Here is a 17757-nt window from a genome sequence, read left to right on the forward strand (position 1 = left end):
GAAAGTCCAGCCACCCTGCGGAGAAAACTCATTTCGGCCACTTGTATCCGCGATCTTGCTCTTTCGGTCACTACCCAAAGCTTGTGGCCATAGGTGAGGGTAGGAACGGAGATCGACTGGTAAATCGACAGTCTTGTCTTTTGGCTCAGCTCTCTCTTCACCATGACGGACCGTTGCAGAGCCTGCATTACTGCGGATGCAACACCGATCCGTCTGTCAACCTCCCACTCTATTCTTCCCTCATTTGTCAACAAGACTCCGAGGTACTTAGACTCCTCCACTTGAGGCAGTAATGTGTTCCCAACCCAGAGAGAGCATTCCACCCTTTTCCGGCTGAGAACCATGGCCTATAAGTGATACTTATATTGGACATAATATTGGAGTTATTAGTTATCACTGGAGTGCCGTATGTCTTATTTTTTCCATTTAGGAGTCAGGTTTGTTGGTTGTTGTTTTTAAATTATTTTTTGCTTTCTTTTATTACTTTTATCACCATGGAACAGTGGGAAGTAATATGCAGGGATTGAATGAAAATTGAAGCCTCTTTTTTACATTTTGTTATGTGGAGTCTTGGGGTAGGAGTTTGCAATGGGATTTACGTGTAGACATTTTTTCTTTAAACTTTACATTACAAAGAATGTAATTATGTGTTATTCTTTATTGACTTACAGTATATTGTTTTTCACTGTGTTTAGTTTGAATTGCATGTTAGTTTTTTCTTTGTGTTTTATTACCGCTTTTGAACCTACTTCTGCCCAGATTGGTGATTCAATAATGTGATTTCTTTTAAATAATTTGGCAGTAACAAATTTGCAACTTTGATTGGTGTCACTATTTAGGGCATCCCACGGTCCTGGATTATTTTGGTGGGATTGCTACAAGTTCATGAGACATTCAAACATGTACCTTTGATGAAGGGGTCAGTTTAACCACTTCAGTGTAATACCAGAATTCAAAATAAGGTTGCAAAGCCAAAAAGAAAGAAAATTGCAAAAACTGGTTTAGCAAAAGCAGATACAGAGGGGCACACATAGAGTTTTGCACTTGGTGGTGATGTGATTCCAGTACATAAATATGTAAATGGGTCATGTGACAAGTGAAAGTGCGAGCAACAGGGAGATAGGTGTGTATTTATAGCATCTCTCCAAGCCAAAATATTGTTACAGGAGCTATATATAACACAATGAATTGCATCAAATTGATTTAAAAGTGCATCATGGTCCTCTTGATCTATGAAGCTTGTTGAAGACAGACTTTAGAGGATAGGAGTCTCAAAGCTGCCACACGCCTAAAAAGCTGTATAAGTAACACCTGACAATGTCTGCCTTTTGCTGTTTGCATATTAAAAACCTTTGCAACAAATGAGAGTCTCTGATGCCAGGCTCCTAACTAGATCTTGGCAATGTTTCATTCTGACCTGTGATTTATTCACTCCAAGGCTCATACCTAATATTTAGTGTGATGAATCTCACTTTCTGTTTTTAAAACAGTTCTTATTTCTGCCTCATAGCTTTCAGTTTCTTCTTTGCGACTGCTATCCTATTTGTTTTACTGTTCATTCTACAGCTTAGTCTTTTGTTTGTATTTTTGATGATTTCTTTAACATTTTAAGTATTTCTAATTATTTTGTATGCTACAGGCATATAGACTGATTGCATATATTGTATATACAGTATATAGAGATATCAACATGAAGTACACATCATCCATCCATCAGAAACCCACCCGGGATGGGATACCAGTTAGTCATTTGGGACACACACACGCACACACGCAAAAGCAAGTTAAGAGATTTCAATTCACCTGGCATACATGACTATCTTGAGGAAGAAAAAGCAAAGCACCCAAAGAATTATTCAGATACTGAGGAAAACATGCAAACTCCACACATACTGTAACATAGTCTTGCATTTAAATCCAGTCAACTGAAGCTGTGAGATAATGGTCCTAAACAATTTACTTCTGTGCCCCCCTTATTAAAATGTAAATTCCAGCCTTCCCTTACTATAGGTCATGTCTCTCTTCATCCTACATAAGCCTGTAAGACACATAAGGCCTCTGACATAAACACCAATCAGTCAGTCCATCTTTATTTTTAATTTATCCTGATATTATATGATGGCAACTATTAACTGCTAGAGAAGAAGTGTTGGATGTGTATTTTGTTTATTGTATTTGGATATAGTTCAAAATTAGTGTTTCCAAATAAAAATAATAGTTTAATTAGCAGGACTTTTGCTGCTCCTATTTTGAAGTTATAAAGATGTAATTCATCAGTTGTTTTTCTTAATCACTGTTGCTAATGTACAAGCATGCCATGTCTTTATTTTTGCTCCTTTCATTGTTGTGAAATAGTTACAAATATTATAAACAACAACAACATTTATTTCTATAGCACGTTTTCATACAAATGATGTAGCTCAAAGTGTTTTACAAGATGAAGAAAGAAAAAATATAAAAATAAAATTAGGCAATACTAATTAACAAAGAATAAAGTAAGGTCAGATGGCCAGGGATGACAGAAAAAAACAAACAAAAAAAAAAAACTCCAGGGGACTGAAAAAAAAAAACAAAATCTGCATGGGTTCCAGGCCACGAGACCGCCCAGCCCCGACTAGGCATTCTACCTAACATAAATGGTCTCAATCAATCCTCATGGTTTCCAGGCTCCACGTGGAAGAATTAGACGATGATGGTCATGTGGACCTCTTGCCTTCAATCCATCAGTGTAGGGACTCCACGGTGCCCTGATTAGGTGGTGGTGGCGCATATTGCCACCACAGAAAACCAGAAACAGAACACCAGAGAAACTAAGGGTTAGTATGGATTTCGGAGCAATTAAAAAAAAAGAATTAAATGCATATAAAGAATATCAGGGTTACACTAAAATGAAGCTATGAGAAAGCCATGTTAAAATAATGGGTTTTATAAAGACGATTAGAATCACCAATTAAGAACTGATTAAATAATTATAAAATAAACTCATATGTACATTTACTGAAACAAGCTTTTGGTGTTTTTGCAGAGGCTGAGCATAACCTAGGAACACTGAGTACAAGGCAGTTCATTGCAGGGCACATTTACTCATACCAGGCTAATTTAGTATCTTGAATTAAGGCCTTTTGGATGTGGAAAAAAATGGGCACTTGGAAAGAAAAAAAAATACACACACAGAAATGAGGATGTGGAAACTCCAAGCAAATTTTTAGTGGACAAGAATTCAAACAGTAAACAGAATTACTTATTTATACTTGCTACAAATACCACATACACCTTGATAAAAAAACCAAAATGAACTATGGACCTTCAAATGAACTACCAGTACGCTGGCACTCAATTTAAGCAGGGATTGGTTGGGATGAAAAAATACAGCCATTGTGGTCCTACAGGATCAGGGCTATCATCATTAAACCTATAGTTATTCACACCTGAATAATGTCCCAACTATTATTTTATGTACTTTTGAATCAATTGGTTTTGTATCATTTTTCCTACAAAACCAATTGTGTCTTCCTCCATTTATACTATTTTCCTTGTTGGTAGTATGTTGTGCTCATCAAAAAACTGCACGTCTTAAGAAAATCTATGGAATTGTGGTTTTGTACTTGCAGCACCTTCTGCAGTGGACTGTGCAGGCTGTCTATGACCATGGACAAGATAGATAGATAGATATAACAGACAATAACTTTGAATAATGTTAACGTTTACCCCCCAGGGTGGAATTGAAGAGTCGCATAGTGTGGGGGAGGAACGATCTCCTCAGTCTGTCAAAGGAGCAGGACAGTGACAGCAGTCTATCGCTCAAGCTTCTCCTCTGTCTGGAGATGATACTGTTCAGTGAATGCAGTGGATTCTCCATGATTAACAGGAGCCTGCTCAGCACCCGTCGTTCTACCACAGATGTCAAACTGTCCAGCTGCATGCCTACAATAGAGCCTGCCTTCCTCACCAGTTTGTCAGGGCGTGAGACGTCCTTATTCTTTATGCTGTCTCCCCAGCACACCACCGCGTAGAAGAGAGCACTCGCCACAACCGTCTGATAGAACATCTGCAGCATCTTATTGCAGATGTTGAAGGACGCCAGTCTTCTAAGGAAGTATAATCGGCACTGTCCTTTCTTGCACAGAGCATCAGTATTGGCAATCCAGTCCAATTTATCATCCAGCTGCACTCCCTGGTATTTATAGGTCTGCAACCTCTGCACGCAGTCGCCTCTGATAATCACAGGGTCCAGGAGGAGCCTGGGTCTCCTAAAATCCACCACCAGCTCCTTGGTTTTGCTGGTGTTCAGTTGTAGGTGGTTTGAGTCGCACCTTTTAACAAAGTCATTGATTAGGTTCCTATACTCCTCCTCCTGCCCACTCCTGATGCAGCCCATGATAGCAGTGTCGTCAGTGAACTTTTGCACATGGCGGACTCCGAGTTGTACTGGAAGTCTGATGTATATAGGCTGAACAGGACCGGAGAAAGTACAGTCCCATGCCGTGCACCTGTGTTGCTGACCACAATGTCAGACCTGCAGTTCCCGAGACGCACATACTGAGAAAAGAAAGTAAGAGAATGTGTGGATCATTTCTTGTCTCTTGGCAGTACACAAAAGTTCTATCCACTCCACAATAATTTTAAATTCCTGACAATGTTACATTTACTGTTTTATTTCTGGCTTCTGCTTTATTGTGCCATTCTGAACTGTTATACTGACCAACCAATTTCTCACAGTTCCTCTGAAACTGTCCTGTTCAGATATTTTTATTATGTGATCTACTTTTACAGATAACCTAAATATTTTTCATCAGATATTTATAAAAGTTGAAGCTTCCACCTGCTGCAGTATAAATATGTCTGAAAAGAATCACATAATTCAGTAAAGAAATATTTAATGTGAATGAATTATCCCTGTTTCTAAATTAATTGGCGATGTTAAAGACAGCCTGTGTGAATAACTGAAAGCATGCATGTGTGCGCACCCCATTCTGGATTGTTTCTGGCCTCACGTCCAATATAGTCAGGATAAGATTCACCCCTGCCACTGATAAACTTTAAATTAAGTTTAGCAGAATTGAAAATGGATGGACAGAAATGTTACCTATTTAAATGTATAGTTATATTTGAGTTTCAAAGAAGCAAAAGAGCCGTATATAGAATCAATTTGTTATTTTTATGATTATTATTCAAATTATATATTGCATGTTGGTTGAACAAGTAAAAATTACACTATGCTCCTTACACATTACAATACAGTATTATTATTAGTAATATCATTAAGAGCATTCAGCTATCACGTTTCTTTGGACTTATAAGCAACAGCATAAAATAGACAAAACCACATTTTCCTGTTTTTTACTGAAAAGGTAACTAACTCTCTAAAGCAGCTCATAACACCCATAGTTAAGAATTCATCTATTTGCTCCAAATGTGTTAATGGAGACTCAGATGGTCTAAAGAGTCATCTGTTGGTATGGAGTAATTTTTACTGCTGGCCAGTAAATGAGCAGCTGGCTCATTAATGTTTCATTTTCAACAGCAGCCTCTGACCCTATTATTTAAAACTGCAAATGTGTTTAAAATCCCCAGTAGATTCTCGATGAAAATTATGAAATGGAATTTCCATTACACTTGGATGTGATATAATTTGCTTCATATGGAAAAAATTGCTATTGGTGAGAAATTCATTTTTGTAATGAATATGACATGTTAATTGTATACGTATCCACCCAGATGTTCCTGTATTTCACTTTTTGAGGACTGCATCATTAGTCACCCTATAAAGTAAACACAGTATGAAAGATTCAGCATAACAAGGAGTCAGGCATTATGTTGGGAGAGACATTCGTCTGACACCAGTTAGAACAGAGCTGTGTCACCATTCATCAATATTTATGGTAGTTTGCAATACTAGATTGACTGTTACGCTTCAATGAGTTTTTTAAAAATTTGTTAATTAGAATCAGAATTTTGAAGATAAAATATTTATCCCTCATACCTTTGTTTACTGAGCCTCTTTAATCCAATTTTAGGGTTAAGGAAATGCCAAGTCTATCCTAGAAAATCAGATGCAAGACAGAAGTCATACCTACGCAGAGTACCAGCCCAAACCTTACTTACAAAATTGTGTGTTATGTGAACCTATCAGACCCACAAGAAAAAATACAAAGATTTGCTGTCCAACTGCTGGTTCAGAAAAGCAGATATAGTAACATTTTCATATACTTATCCATCCATCAGTGGCATACCCAATTAATGTGGTGCAGATTAGGAAGATGCAATAGATGGAATGCCAGCAGTTCAAGACACATTGCAGACACATAGTCAAATGAACTCCCTCACCAGGGCAATTTAGACTGTTATCAAGAAAATAATATCAAGGCACACAAGTATTAACACTAACCACTCCACCACCAAACTATCCCTGCCAGGAAGGTTTGGCGATTGCTCATTCTTTTTAATCTCTAAAAAATCTTTGATTAAATAATTTCCAATTCGTGATTTGAGGTTAGGTAGTGATTATAAACGTTAAATGTGATGTCTGCAGTTACATGTTAGAAATAAGCAGCTTATAAGTAATTTAAAGGGCATAGTGGTCCATTAAGATACTGTTTAAACTTCTCATTTTTTTTCTCTATTTTGACTTTATAAAAAAAGAATTGACATTGTCAATTATCATGCAAATTACATTAAAAATGTGACATACAACACCTCTTCAGAATTAGACAAGGACAATCAAACTTACAGTACAAATGTATCTCTAAAATACCATAATGAATCATTCTTTTACATATTAATATGTGGGCAAAATTTTTTTTTTTACTTTTCTGTTGTTGTACACGATATTGGGCAAACCATTCCTCCAAGGAGATGGAAATCTCAAGGTTATTTGTAAGTAATGGATGTGAATAAATGGCAGCCCACTGGGAGGAACACACACACACATACAATCACACTGGGACAATTTAGAATGGCCACTTAATCTAACACACACACACACACACACTTTTTTGGGATGTGGGAAGAAACTCAAAGTAGCCAACAAAACAGATGTATAACAAACATCCACAATCTGTCCTTTCCTGCTAAAAAGACATTGGAAACACAATACTTTGATAATCTCAGAATTTAATAAAAAATCTGACTAGGATAAGAATTTGCCATAGTTCAGAATAGGACATGAGAAGTAGTTACAAAGCCTCTTACTACCAGTCCTAGTGAGGAGTAGAAGGGCAAGTCTGAGAATGAATGGTATCAGGATTACATGACACCCCTGGTGGCATACTAATACTCACAATTACATTTTGCAGTTTTCTGATACTAACACTGAGGCTTCACCACAAAGACAATAATATCAATAATAATAACAAAAACACCATCACCTCCACCAGCAATAATAATAATCAAAGGATAAGAATGAAAACATAATAAAGCAAGATATTACACTAAGCTGTACTCAGTTGTTAGCATTTCATAACATCATAAATAATATTGCAACAAATGCAGAGATAAAAAGACTGAGACACATATACAGAATGAAAATTAAGCCAGATAACAGGTATGTTTACTTAAGGCCAGGTTTATACTTCACGCGACATGACGCATGTTCCAGGGGACGCTCCTGCTACACAAGCGTTGTACTGTTTATACTCACGCACATACTTTACATAGATAGATAGATAGATAGATAGATAGATAGATAGATAGATAGATAGATAGATAGATAGATAGATAGATAGATAGATAGATAGATAGTATAGTAGTTGATGTTAGCAGATCAGCAGTGATACTTTATTTTTGAGTTACTTTGTTAATCCCCAAAGGGAAATTATACTCCAGCAGCAGTATACTGATAAAAACAAAATTAATTAAAGAGTGATCAAAAATGCAGTGCAAGTTAAAAAAAAATGCAAGGTGGAGAGTGAGAGGCAGGTATAATAGTCAATAACATTGTATAATGTTAACGTTTACCCCAGGGTGGAACTGAAGAGTCGCATATTGTGGGGGAGGAAAGATCTCCTCAGTCTGTCAGCGGAGCAGGACAGTGACAGCAGTCTGTTGCTGAAGCTGCTCCTCTCTCTGGAAATGATACTGTTCAGTGGATATAGTGGATTCTCCATGATTGACAGGAGCCCGCTCAGCCCCCATCACTCTGCCACAGATGTCAAACTGTTCAGCTCTGTGCCTACAATAGAGCCTGCCTTCCTCACCAGTTTTTTTATCTTTACGTAAATCTAGAAGAATCCACCAGGTGGCAGTGCGAGATATTATCACAGATAGAACAGGCTCGGCTTTGCTGTGTTGTGAATTGCATGGAACATCCATTAAATTCCAAGGACACCTGTTGCAATATATCTGAAAAGTATGTTTAATGATTAAATCCACCAATCCAGGGATGTGCCCATTCCAGCTAGCATTGGGCACGAGGCAGAAACAATCCCTAGATAGGGCATCAGCTTAGCGCAAGGTGAAAACAAACACTCACATACACTGGCGTCATTTTAGTGTCACCAAATCGGCATATGTTTGGAAGGAAACCGGAGCACACTGTGGAAACCCAGCAGGAAAAGATGTAAATTCCAGGCAGGGAACACCAGTAACGTGACTCCCTGCGAGACAGCAGTGCTACTGCTCCGTCACCGTGTCACCCCCATGTGTGTAATTATTAACAATATTCATTACTTAAATGAAATTAACGATTTATCTGTAAAATGTAACATACATTTCATCATGAAAGTGATATCAAGTATAAATCTAAGGAATCTAAATATGCAGAGAGTTTGAATATCATACATTTAATGTGTTCTGTGTGGTATCTATTGCTGTTTGCCGATGCTGTCAGAAAAAAAAAGTTATATGGAAGTTATAAAACAAATAATGCAGGGGTTCGTGGAATGCAAAGATCAGCGTTCCTGTATGCCATGTGTGGTGGATGGCCGGCTTCATATTCCGGTGCTCACCCCCAGGCCGCCAGGAGGAGCTCCCCGACAGCATGGATGTGTCCCGAGTTCCAGCAGATTATCATGGACTCTGTAGTTTTTATACCCAGCCCTGCTGGATACCTTGGGGACCACAATGAGTCGCTGTCGGGAGGCTCATGGACTCGTATATGCCCTATAACCCGGAAGTACGTCATAATCCCGTGACAGGAAGAAACGACGTGCTTCCGCGGTGAAGATAAGGACTATTTACCCTGACCCAGAAGGAATAAGGAATTGTGGACTGTTGGACAGGAACACCTCTGGGTCAGGGAGTATAAAGGACTGTGGGAGCTCCCAGACGGTGAGCTGAGCTGGGTGGTAGGAGGGCAACACGTCTGGGAGTTGGAGGATTGGTTATTGTTATTATTGGAGTATTGTATTTGGTTTATGAGTAGTGTGGAGTGGAGGGTGCTTAGTGCACATTATTATAATAAAACAAATAATTTTAGTACTTTTACCTGGTGTCTGGCGTGGTACCTGAGGGTTCAAGGGAGCGATAGTGCCCCCTACTGTCACACATGATATATGCCATTTCTCCAGTTCCACCTATTTTCAGGGTGATACACTAGCTACTACAGTACAGTTTGCATCAATGACCTGCCTGTGTGTTAATAACATGATATCACTTACAATTTCACATATGCTTTCTCATCTGCACTTGGGGCAATGATATTTATCTTTATGCGCATTAATGAAGCTTGCCTTAACATTACCTCAGGTGATGTGGTGAGCAAATGTATTATCTGCGTATTACCTCACATGTTGTAAGTGCAGTCAAGGTTTGGTGCAAATTTGAGAAATGCTTGGTTGTCACATACCCAAATCATTGTAATTGCAAAGCTGACTCATTTCATTTTCATTTCAGCTGACAGCACATGGCTTCTCGACATAGATGGATCAATTACACAATGTACAAGATTTGTTACAAATATTATTCTGTCTTAGTCAGATCTATACTAAGTTTGTTGGTGTACAAAGTTTTTAAACATTCAGCCTTTCCCGGTATGTGCATGTCATTGGCTGCTTTAATTTCATCTTCTGGTAGCTCCTAGTGAGGTAAGACAACTCACCAGTTCTCCTAAATCCAGGTGAAGTTAGGGGTAGTTTCCTAAATTAGAAAAAAAATGATAAAATACTATACCCCCTCTCTTAAGAGTAAGTGTGAATTTGTGCCACTCTGAGATTTTTGAGCCGGTTACAACCATTTTCCTAATCTAAGATACCTCATGAATACAGACAGTGGTAAGGGCTCCACCCACAGTTTTGCTGTCTTCAGCCTGCATGGATCTTTCTTCCCTACATTGTGAGTGGGCTTTTTATGGGCTCTGACAAACTATTATTACAATGAGCGGTTTGTCAGGCCTTTAGCGCCAGAGCTTATTTTCAAACCATTATTAGATGTTATTTTTTGAAACCAATTATTATATAATTGCTTAATGGAGCATTCTTAATAAAAAGGCAATTAATAAAGTACTGCATTGCTCAAGCTGTAGCTTTATAGTTTAGCATTTGGACAAGCTCTCCTTGCCTATCTGTACTTTGTGATTTGCCTTCCCTTCCACTTCATAAAAGCAATACGTCATGTTTTAGCTGAGGCTTTACTTTCAGTCTCATCTTTATTTTCTTTGTTGATATGTAATTCTTCTACAGTTTATGTTTACTATTTCTCAAGGGTTACTTTTCTTCTTTAGAGACAACATTCTGTAGTTCTTTGTTTAGACTGGTGGATTCAGTTTCAATGATTTTTAGCATCTGAAAACCTGTGATTAAGAATTAAGGGCTCCTTTTCTCAACCACTCACTCTTTTGACATTAATGAAGTGTTTACTAGTTGATTGATGGTTAAACATATTTTCAAGTGATTATTTTTTCTGAAGGGTTTCATGATTATTTTCTGTCATGTCTCAGTATTTGTGTTACTGTACCTCAGTACAGTTCATAGCCTACTTCTTTTGGTCTCTTTTTACTATAGAAAAACTGTTAATTAGCTTTTTTAATTAGGTGATTAAGTTACTACAAAGGTTCTCTGGACTGGTTGAGTTTTTGGATTAAAAGCTCCCTTTAGGTGGCTCCAGGAGCTTAATGTGTTGACCACTAGCTGATCATTCCCTGGTGTTGATCCTATGTATTTTACTACATGATGAAAGGAGCTCTGATGACTTCCAGAAGATGGCTGCAGCCTAGGCCCATGAAAGTCAAGGAGTTGTGAAAGAGACCATACATGTTCAAGCTTAATAATGTGCTAATAAAAGACAAGTGGTAAGTTGAAAAGTAAAAAAGTTTTCTATTAATACATTGTAACTGGAAGTGGAAAAGTCATCCCTTTTCATGAGCAGAATTTCTTCTAACTGTCACGATAGAACCAAGGCAGTACAACAAAAGAGCTACTGCTTCTCTGTGTTCTCATGGTGTTACTTTACTCATTATTTTCTTGTGTTTGATTGTATGAACAGTCAGACGCATTGAAAATTATTTTTTTTGTACATTTGTAGTTGCTCATATATAAAAGCTCAGATGAATCAATTAAACAACAGAAATCAATATACTGGGCTTATAAGTGCACAGCTGAATCAGAATTAACTCAAAAATATTGCACATTAATGTGCAGGACACTTTTTTAGCAATGTTAAATTAGCCATGACTGTTCTGTATCTGAAAGTTAGGAATTAGAAATTAAAAGCTCAAACAAAATTGATTGTGAACAACTAAAATGAGTGTTTAGAAACAACACCTTTGACAAATAATGCCTGAATGACAGTCATGGGCTGAAACCAATCATTGACAACAACATTATGCCACTGGCAAAGACATTCCGCATCTAATCAGTAACAAGGGAGCTGTGAAACCTAAGTGGGTGGCTCTGGAAATTTTACAAAAAAAAAAAAGTGAAAATAAAATCCATGGTCCACTTGGTACTAGTGGAAACATTGCACTACAGTTTCTTCAAGTCAAATCGGTCCTTAAGGTAACAGCATTTGTAAAATGCTTGTTAAAGTTCATATGATGCCACTAATGGGAAAAGCACCGGGCCTTTGTTTAATGAGGAGATCTCAGTAATGTATTGATCCAGCCATTGTCTAGTCCACAATTAGTGTCATGAGGGGTTAGAGCATGAAGCCAACCAACCCAAGGCAACAGCCCAATGCATTGTTTAACTCGCTCATACTGTGCCAATTTTATTGTTTATTGTCACCAATTGTACCTTCAACATTTACAATAAATTCAAATAAGTTTAGAAATGGAAGTTTTTTTTTCTAATCTTCAGTGAAAACCACACACATATGGGCACATGCACACATGTGCGTGTGCATGCACACACATATACATATGCAATGACATGTTTGGAACAAAGGGAGCTCAGCAATTGCGAGGGACAGGGAAGGTAGACAAGCCCCAGAGTATAGCCAGCTCCTTATCTCTGTGTCTCAGCCTTTCTGAGCACACACAACATCAAACAGGCACACACATCAGTCATCCTTCAATTCTGCCGCAGGAAATGTCACAGCGTCCGCCACTAAAACGCCTCTTCAACAGAAACAGTCAGCTTCCAGACTGATAACACAGGAAAGGTTCCTTTTTTTATTATTTCTGTTAGTTATATTTTAAGAAGTGTACCTTGCCTTTTTTGCAGTTTTAATGTCAGGGAATAAAAAAGCAGCACATGGAGACTTTAAAAAAAAATAAATAAAAAAGAAAGAAATTCTGGACTGGAAAATGGCTGAAAATTTTCAGCAATCAAGCTCATTTAATTTGCTGTACAGTAATTCAAATTTTGAAGTTATTTTCTTAGATATTTTATAACTTTAAATCCAATAGGTAGCAACAGAAGATGACCAGCTGTCCAAAGGTGATGGAAGAAAAATGTCACAAACAATTTTGACCATGATTGAAAAGGCCCACATCAACTCTTGACTCCAAGCTCAAATAGCCTCTGGCAGGAAGCAGTGTTTAAAGATGGGCCAAAAAGTATTTTCATGCCAAAAATAATTTTTGTTGTCTGGGTGGTGTGATTTTGCTTTAACGTTTTCACTATGTATTTTATTGCATGGCTTTGTATATATTTTATGTTATTAAATGTTGGTTTTTTTTTTAAATTTTCCATTATTTTCCAGTTTTTTAAGTCTTGTACATTTTTTAAGAATATGAATTTAGTTTATTCGTCATTTTGTCGTTTCCATTGTTTTCTTGTAATTGATTCTAATGATGGGAGATCCCTTAATAGTCTAGCATAGGGGCTATCTCCAGCCTCTAAAATGAAATCACAGGCTGTTGTCCAGAGGCATTAGTTACTTTCTACTACTGTTGCTTAGCTTCTAGCATCTTTGTAAGTACCCATTTTTAATTCTTCTGGGGTTTTTTTTCCCTGAAGTTTATAACCATTTTGATCTTTAGATTGTGGACTTGGCTTTGATATCTTTTTGCATCTTTTTGCTACTTTATTGATCTTGTGTGTGCTTTTTCTTTCTAAACCAAAACCAAAACATTTTTTATTATTCCAGGACATGCGTTTCATGGTTCCAAATGCATTTTTTGTATTTTATAAAATGGGATCCTTTCCTATGTACAAGCTGCAAAGTCTTTTTTGGGAGGTAGGCTTACCTAGTGATATTTTTCAGGTCTATATTGAGATTGAGGTCTATCTTTTAAGAAGTTTTGAGAACTGGAAATCATAACACTATGGAATCACAGAACTCTACAGATGGTATTATATTACAGACAGAATATGTTCCCTGGATGGATGTTTATATTCTGTGTTATTATTTTTTTATTGTTTTTGAATTATTATATTTCACATGTATCTTTCTTTTTTTGATGTAATTTGTATTAATTTTAGTGTTTTTTTATTTAGTATTTTTGGATTGTGTACTGAAATGTGAACTCTTTTTCCTTTTGTTTTATGCATGGAACCTCCATGAGGCAGGACCACTGATGTCACTACTTTTTGACCACCCTCAGCCTTTTTATTAAGGGTGAGAAGATGGACCCAGTAATGTTTCCTTGGAGTTTGTGAAGCAGAGATCTTTCTTTTGATTATTGTCGACTTTGCATTTTTCTGGTTAATTCAGAATTTCTGCAGTTTATTGGATTTTGCTTTTGGATTGTAGATTTTGACTTTTTTGCCATGGATTGCCTTTTTAGGGAACTATTTTTGCATATTTTTGTCTTTTGGCCTTGCTTAATTTTTTATTAATTATTGAATCAATTATTTATAAAAAAAACTTTTTGTGGCCAGATGTTTTAATGGTTTCCTCTCCCTTGCAGGACATTTTTATGTATATGGTACTGCACATCAACATTTTTGAACTGTTACAAGACTGTTCCCCGTTTCTGGGCCTGAGTAGGCCTTGAAGCCTATATGTTGACAGCTTAGACTGTCTGGCTTAAGGCCTTCCTCTGGGTATATGGGTGAAGATCCTAGTCTGAATTTGTTTCTTTTTACAGGCCTTCCAACCTTGCCATAAATTTGTGTTGCTGACTCGCAACAGATGTAGCTCAAATCAGCACATAGTGGTCCCTGGTGGAGCCACACGCAAATTGTGTAGAAGGTTTTATCTGTCTCATACTATTGTTACACCTGTTAGCGTACAAGAGTTTACCCACCTGTTTTTCAGGGCGTTTCTTTAACTCTTGGAATGTCTCCTTTTGTGACACCACTTGAAAAGTGAGATGACATACTGAAATAGATGGCTGTAGCCTGTAACATGTACAATAATGATGATAGATGACTATTTGCATGTCTCTCACTGCCTCTCTCTGACCCCTTTCAAGCCCTACCTACAGTACATCTGTCCTTTGTTGCATAAGTGCTGCCAGACCTTGGGCGCATCTTGCCAGCAGGCTAGTTCTTGAGAGCATTAGGCAGCTTCATTCTCCCTCCCTCTCTCCATATATTGACTTTCCACACCTTATTATATAAGTGATATAATAGGTAATTGTCACCGGCTCTGTTGTTGCTGAACCTCGCACCATCACTGGTATCTTGTTTCTTTGTATGTGTCTCTCTTTTGGCTGTTTATATTTTTCACTTGGGGGAAAAATTTTTTTTTGCTAAATATCTGTCACCCATGAAGTTAAATCCAAGTGTAAAAATCATAACCATTTTGATCTTTTTGAGTAATATGGGGTACATAGAACAATGTATTTGGTATTAAATCACCAGACCAGAAAGCTGCTTCTTCATTGTCAGCAGCTCTGAGATGAGTGATTTGTGCCCAGTAGAAGTTCAAAGAGCTGTAAAAATAACTGCAAAGTACCAGAACAAGGCTGAAAGTCTGCTTCTAGGTGCACATTGCAGGTAAGATAGCTATGTAAGACATTTCTCACACATTTATAATGATACACACAAATTATACAAAATTGTGCAGTTAACAATATAGTAAATACAGAGGAAATAATTATGGTGCTACTTATCATATTTGATGTTTTATTTTTTTGATGTTGCTTTATGCTTCACAGAATGCCCCTTTATACTTTTTTGATATTCACTTAAATATGCAGCACTTTATTAACAAATGGAATTTCCAACTTATGCTGAAATCTATAATTGTAGTAATAGTAACAAGCAACATTTGCCGGTCTATGATGAACAAGAATGAATTAAAATACATAATTATATTTTATTTAATAGAAAACTCTGCACATTCTGTCTTGATCAATGTATAAAAAGGGCAAAACACATCTTTCTTTACTGTTCTGTATGTACCTTTATTGCTCCCATTTTACAAAATAAATTAGTATTGCAGAAAATAAATCCTATCTGAATGACTAAAACAAGTGTTTGTAAACAGCACATAAAACAAAACAGTCTAGTGAGTGATGGTATTGCAGAAAGTAAATTAGTGATCATAAAGGTGAAGCATTCTTAGGTTGGAATAGGTTCTGCATATAAATAGGCACCAGTTGTGCCTGGAACGTGGGGGAGTTTGGGGGGCACTAATAGAAAAGTAGCATTAGAATTTGAGTTTACTGAGAACACTACTGAGAAAGTTTTCCTTTATTTTTGACTTTTTTAGTTTGGCTTTCACTTAGAATTAGAAAGTCCAGGTCATCTAATAAAATGTCAACCTATGTAAAGCAGATTTGCACTTCTTTAATAATAGAAAACATTGTACTCATGGTTATATTAAGTAAGAGCTTGCCACGGAGGGCATGCTAGCAAAGGAAAGGTGCAGTTCAGATACAATCAGAATGCAACTTTGAAAGTACAGTATGTTTGACTGAAAAAGGCAGCAACTCTTGTCATTATTAAAGAGAATCTGAAGAGTGATAGCAAGGTTCCAGTGTAAAAAAAATTATGTCTGGACTATTCCCCAATGATCATACATGCCATTAGGTAAGCATCACAAGGAAGAGATGCAGACTCCGCATGGTGGCCTCCTTCCTTAAAGAAAGAAAGCCTCCAGGAACAGTGTGTTCATGACTATCAAAGGAGACAATCAGCTGGAATACTTAAAACTTTATGGACCCACCTGATAGTGACAGTAGGTCTAGATGTTCCTCCCTGCTAACTGTGAACATGGTCTAAAGCTCATTACTGGCAGAGTTATAAAAGAAAGCAGATATGCAGAGACAATGAGGAAAAAGTGACAGAGTGCTTTGGTGCTATGATAGTAGACAAGTAAGGGGTAAAAAGGGACTGAAAGGTGTGGAGGGTAAAGATTTTGTGTTACTTCCAAATTTTCTACTTTCCTCTGGTTCAAGCTTATTATTTTCAAAAAATGTTGTTCTATTTCTGCCATTTTGTTTGTCAACACCTAGGAGCTGCATCCTTTACAGATGCATATGTAAATTGTGTAAATACTTTTTTTAAATCTATTGTAATGGTTCATGAAATTAATAAATTCCAACAGGGTGCTTTATTTTTTAAACATGTACAAAGGTGACAGCAACACACTACATAAGTGTATATTTACCTAAGTGAATGTTTTCTTAATTTCTCAACAAACTAATATGTTTGTAAATTTCTTCAGTATAAATGGCAACATTCGACAATAGACATACTGTACATAAAATAAACCTTTTTTTGGTTCTACTAAATGAAATCTTTAACATGCTGAAGAGCAGTTTGCCTCTGACTCTAGAGTAGGTACAGTATTACTTCTGTCATGAACTAGAGAGCACAACGTCCCACAAACTATAGCAAAAAGCCCCACAAGTAGAAGGATCCATCAAACTCGGGCTTGAAGCAAGAGGGGCACATAAAAATATTTTTACAAAAATGCTCTGAAACAAGGAAGCTATGAAGAAGGCAAAATTCAAAAGTAGTTGCCTTAACACAATATTCAATCCACTACTGAAAAAGTCCCAAAACACAAATCCACAGAGAAGACAATTATCACAACAGAGCTCACCAAACCCACCAAGTGCATTCAATAAATCACAATGGACTGTAATTTTCTTCAGGCTTTAGAGGGTTGAAGGCAGACACCTGATGAAGATCGAAAGGTGGCCCCGCCTCTTGGGGAACCACCCACAAAATAAATGAAACATAAAGAAGAAGCATAGACAAATTGAAATTAAATACACAAAACTAATTTAAAAACACTACAATGTAAATAATTAACATAAATACCAATGAATAAAAGACTTAAAAATTAACTAAAAGGACATAAAACAGTAATCTAAACACCCGGGGACAGAGGGACCCTGGCTGAAACATAATTACTCTGAATGATAAAATAACTACTGTATATGCTATAAAGTATTTAAAGAGTATTGTTTGACATATTTTGTAAGCCAAAAAGAAACACAAAGATATCTCTGAAGATGATTTACTTTTAATTTGGCAATGT

General features: G+C 37.0%; 1 protein-coding gene and 1 long non-coding RNA gene across 9 annotated transcripts in view; one reads left to right on the forward strand and one right to left on the reverse strand.

Moving 5' to 3' along the window:
• LOC120539266 (neurexin-2-like) overlaps window positions 1-17757 on the reverse strand; it is a 2018463-nt gene that overhangs the window by 1522782 nt on the left and 477924 nt on the right. The gene's annotated exons all lie outside the window — the stretch shown is intronic.
• On the forward strand, window positions 10520-14120 carry LOC120539267. Its single transcript, XR_005635582.1, has 3 exons — window positions 10520-11224; window positions 12782-12812; window positions 13887-14120. It is a non-coding gene; the product is annotated as an uncharacterized LOC120539267 (long non-coding RNA).

This window comes from Polypterus senegalus, chromosome 11 (assembly GCF_016835505.1).
Source record: "Polypterus senegalus isolate Bchr_013 chromosome 11, ASM1683550v1, whole genome shotgun sequence".
In the NCBI taxonomy this organism is placed as follows: Eukaryota; Metazoa; Chordata; class Cladistia; order Polypteriformes; family Polypteridae; genus Polypterus; species Polypterus senegalus.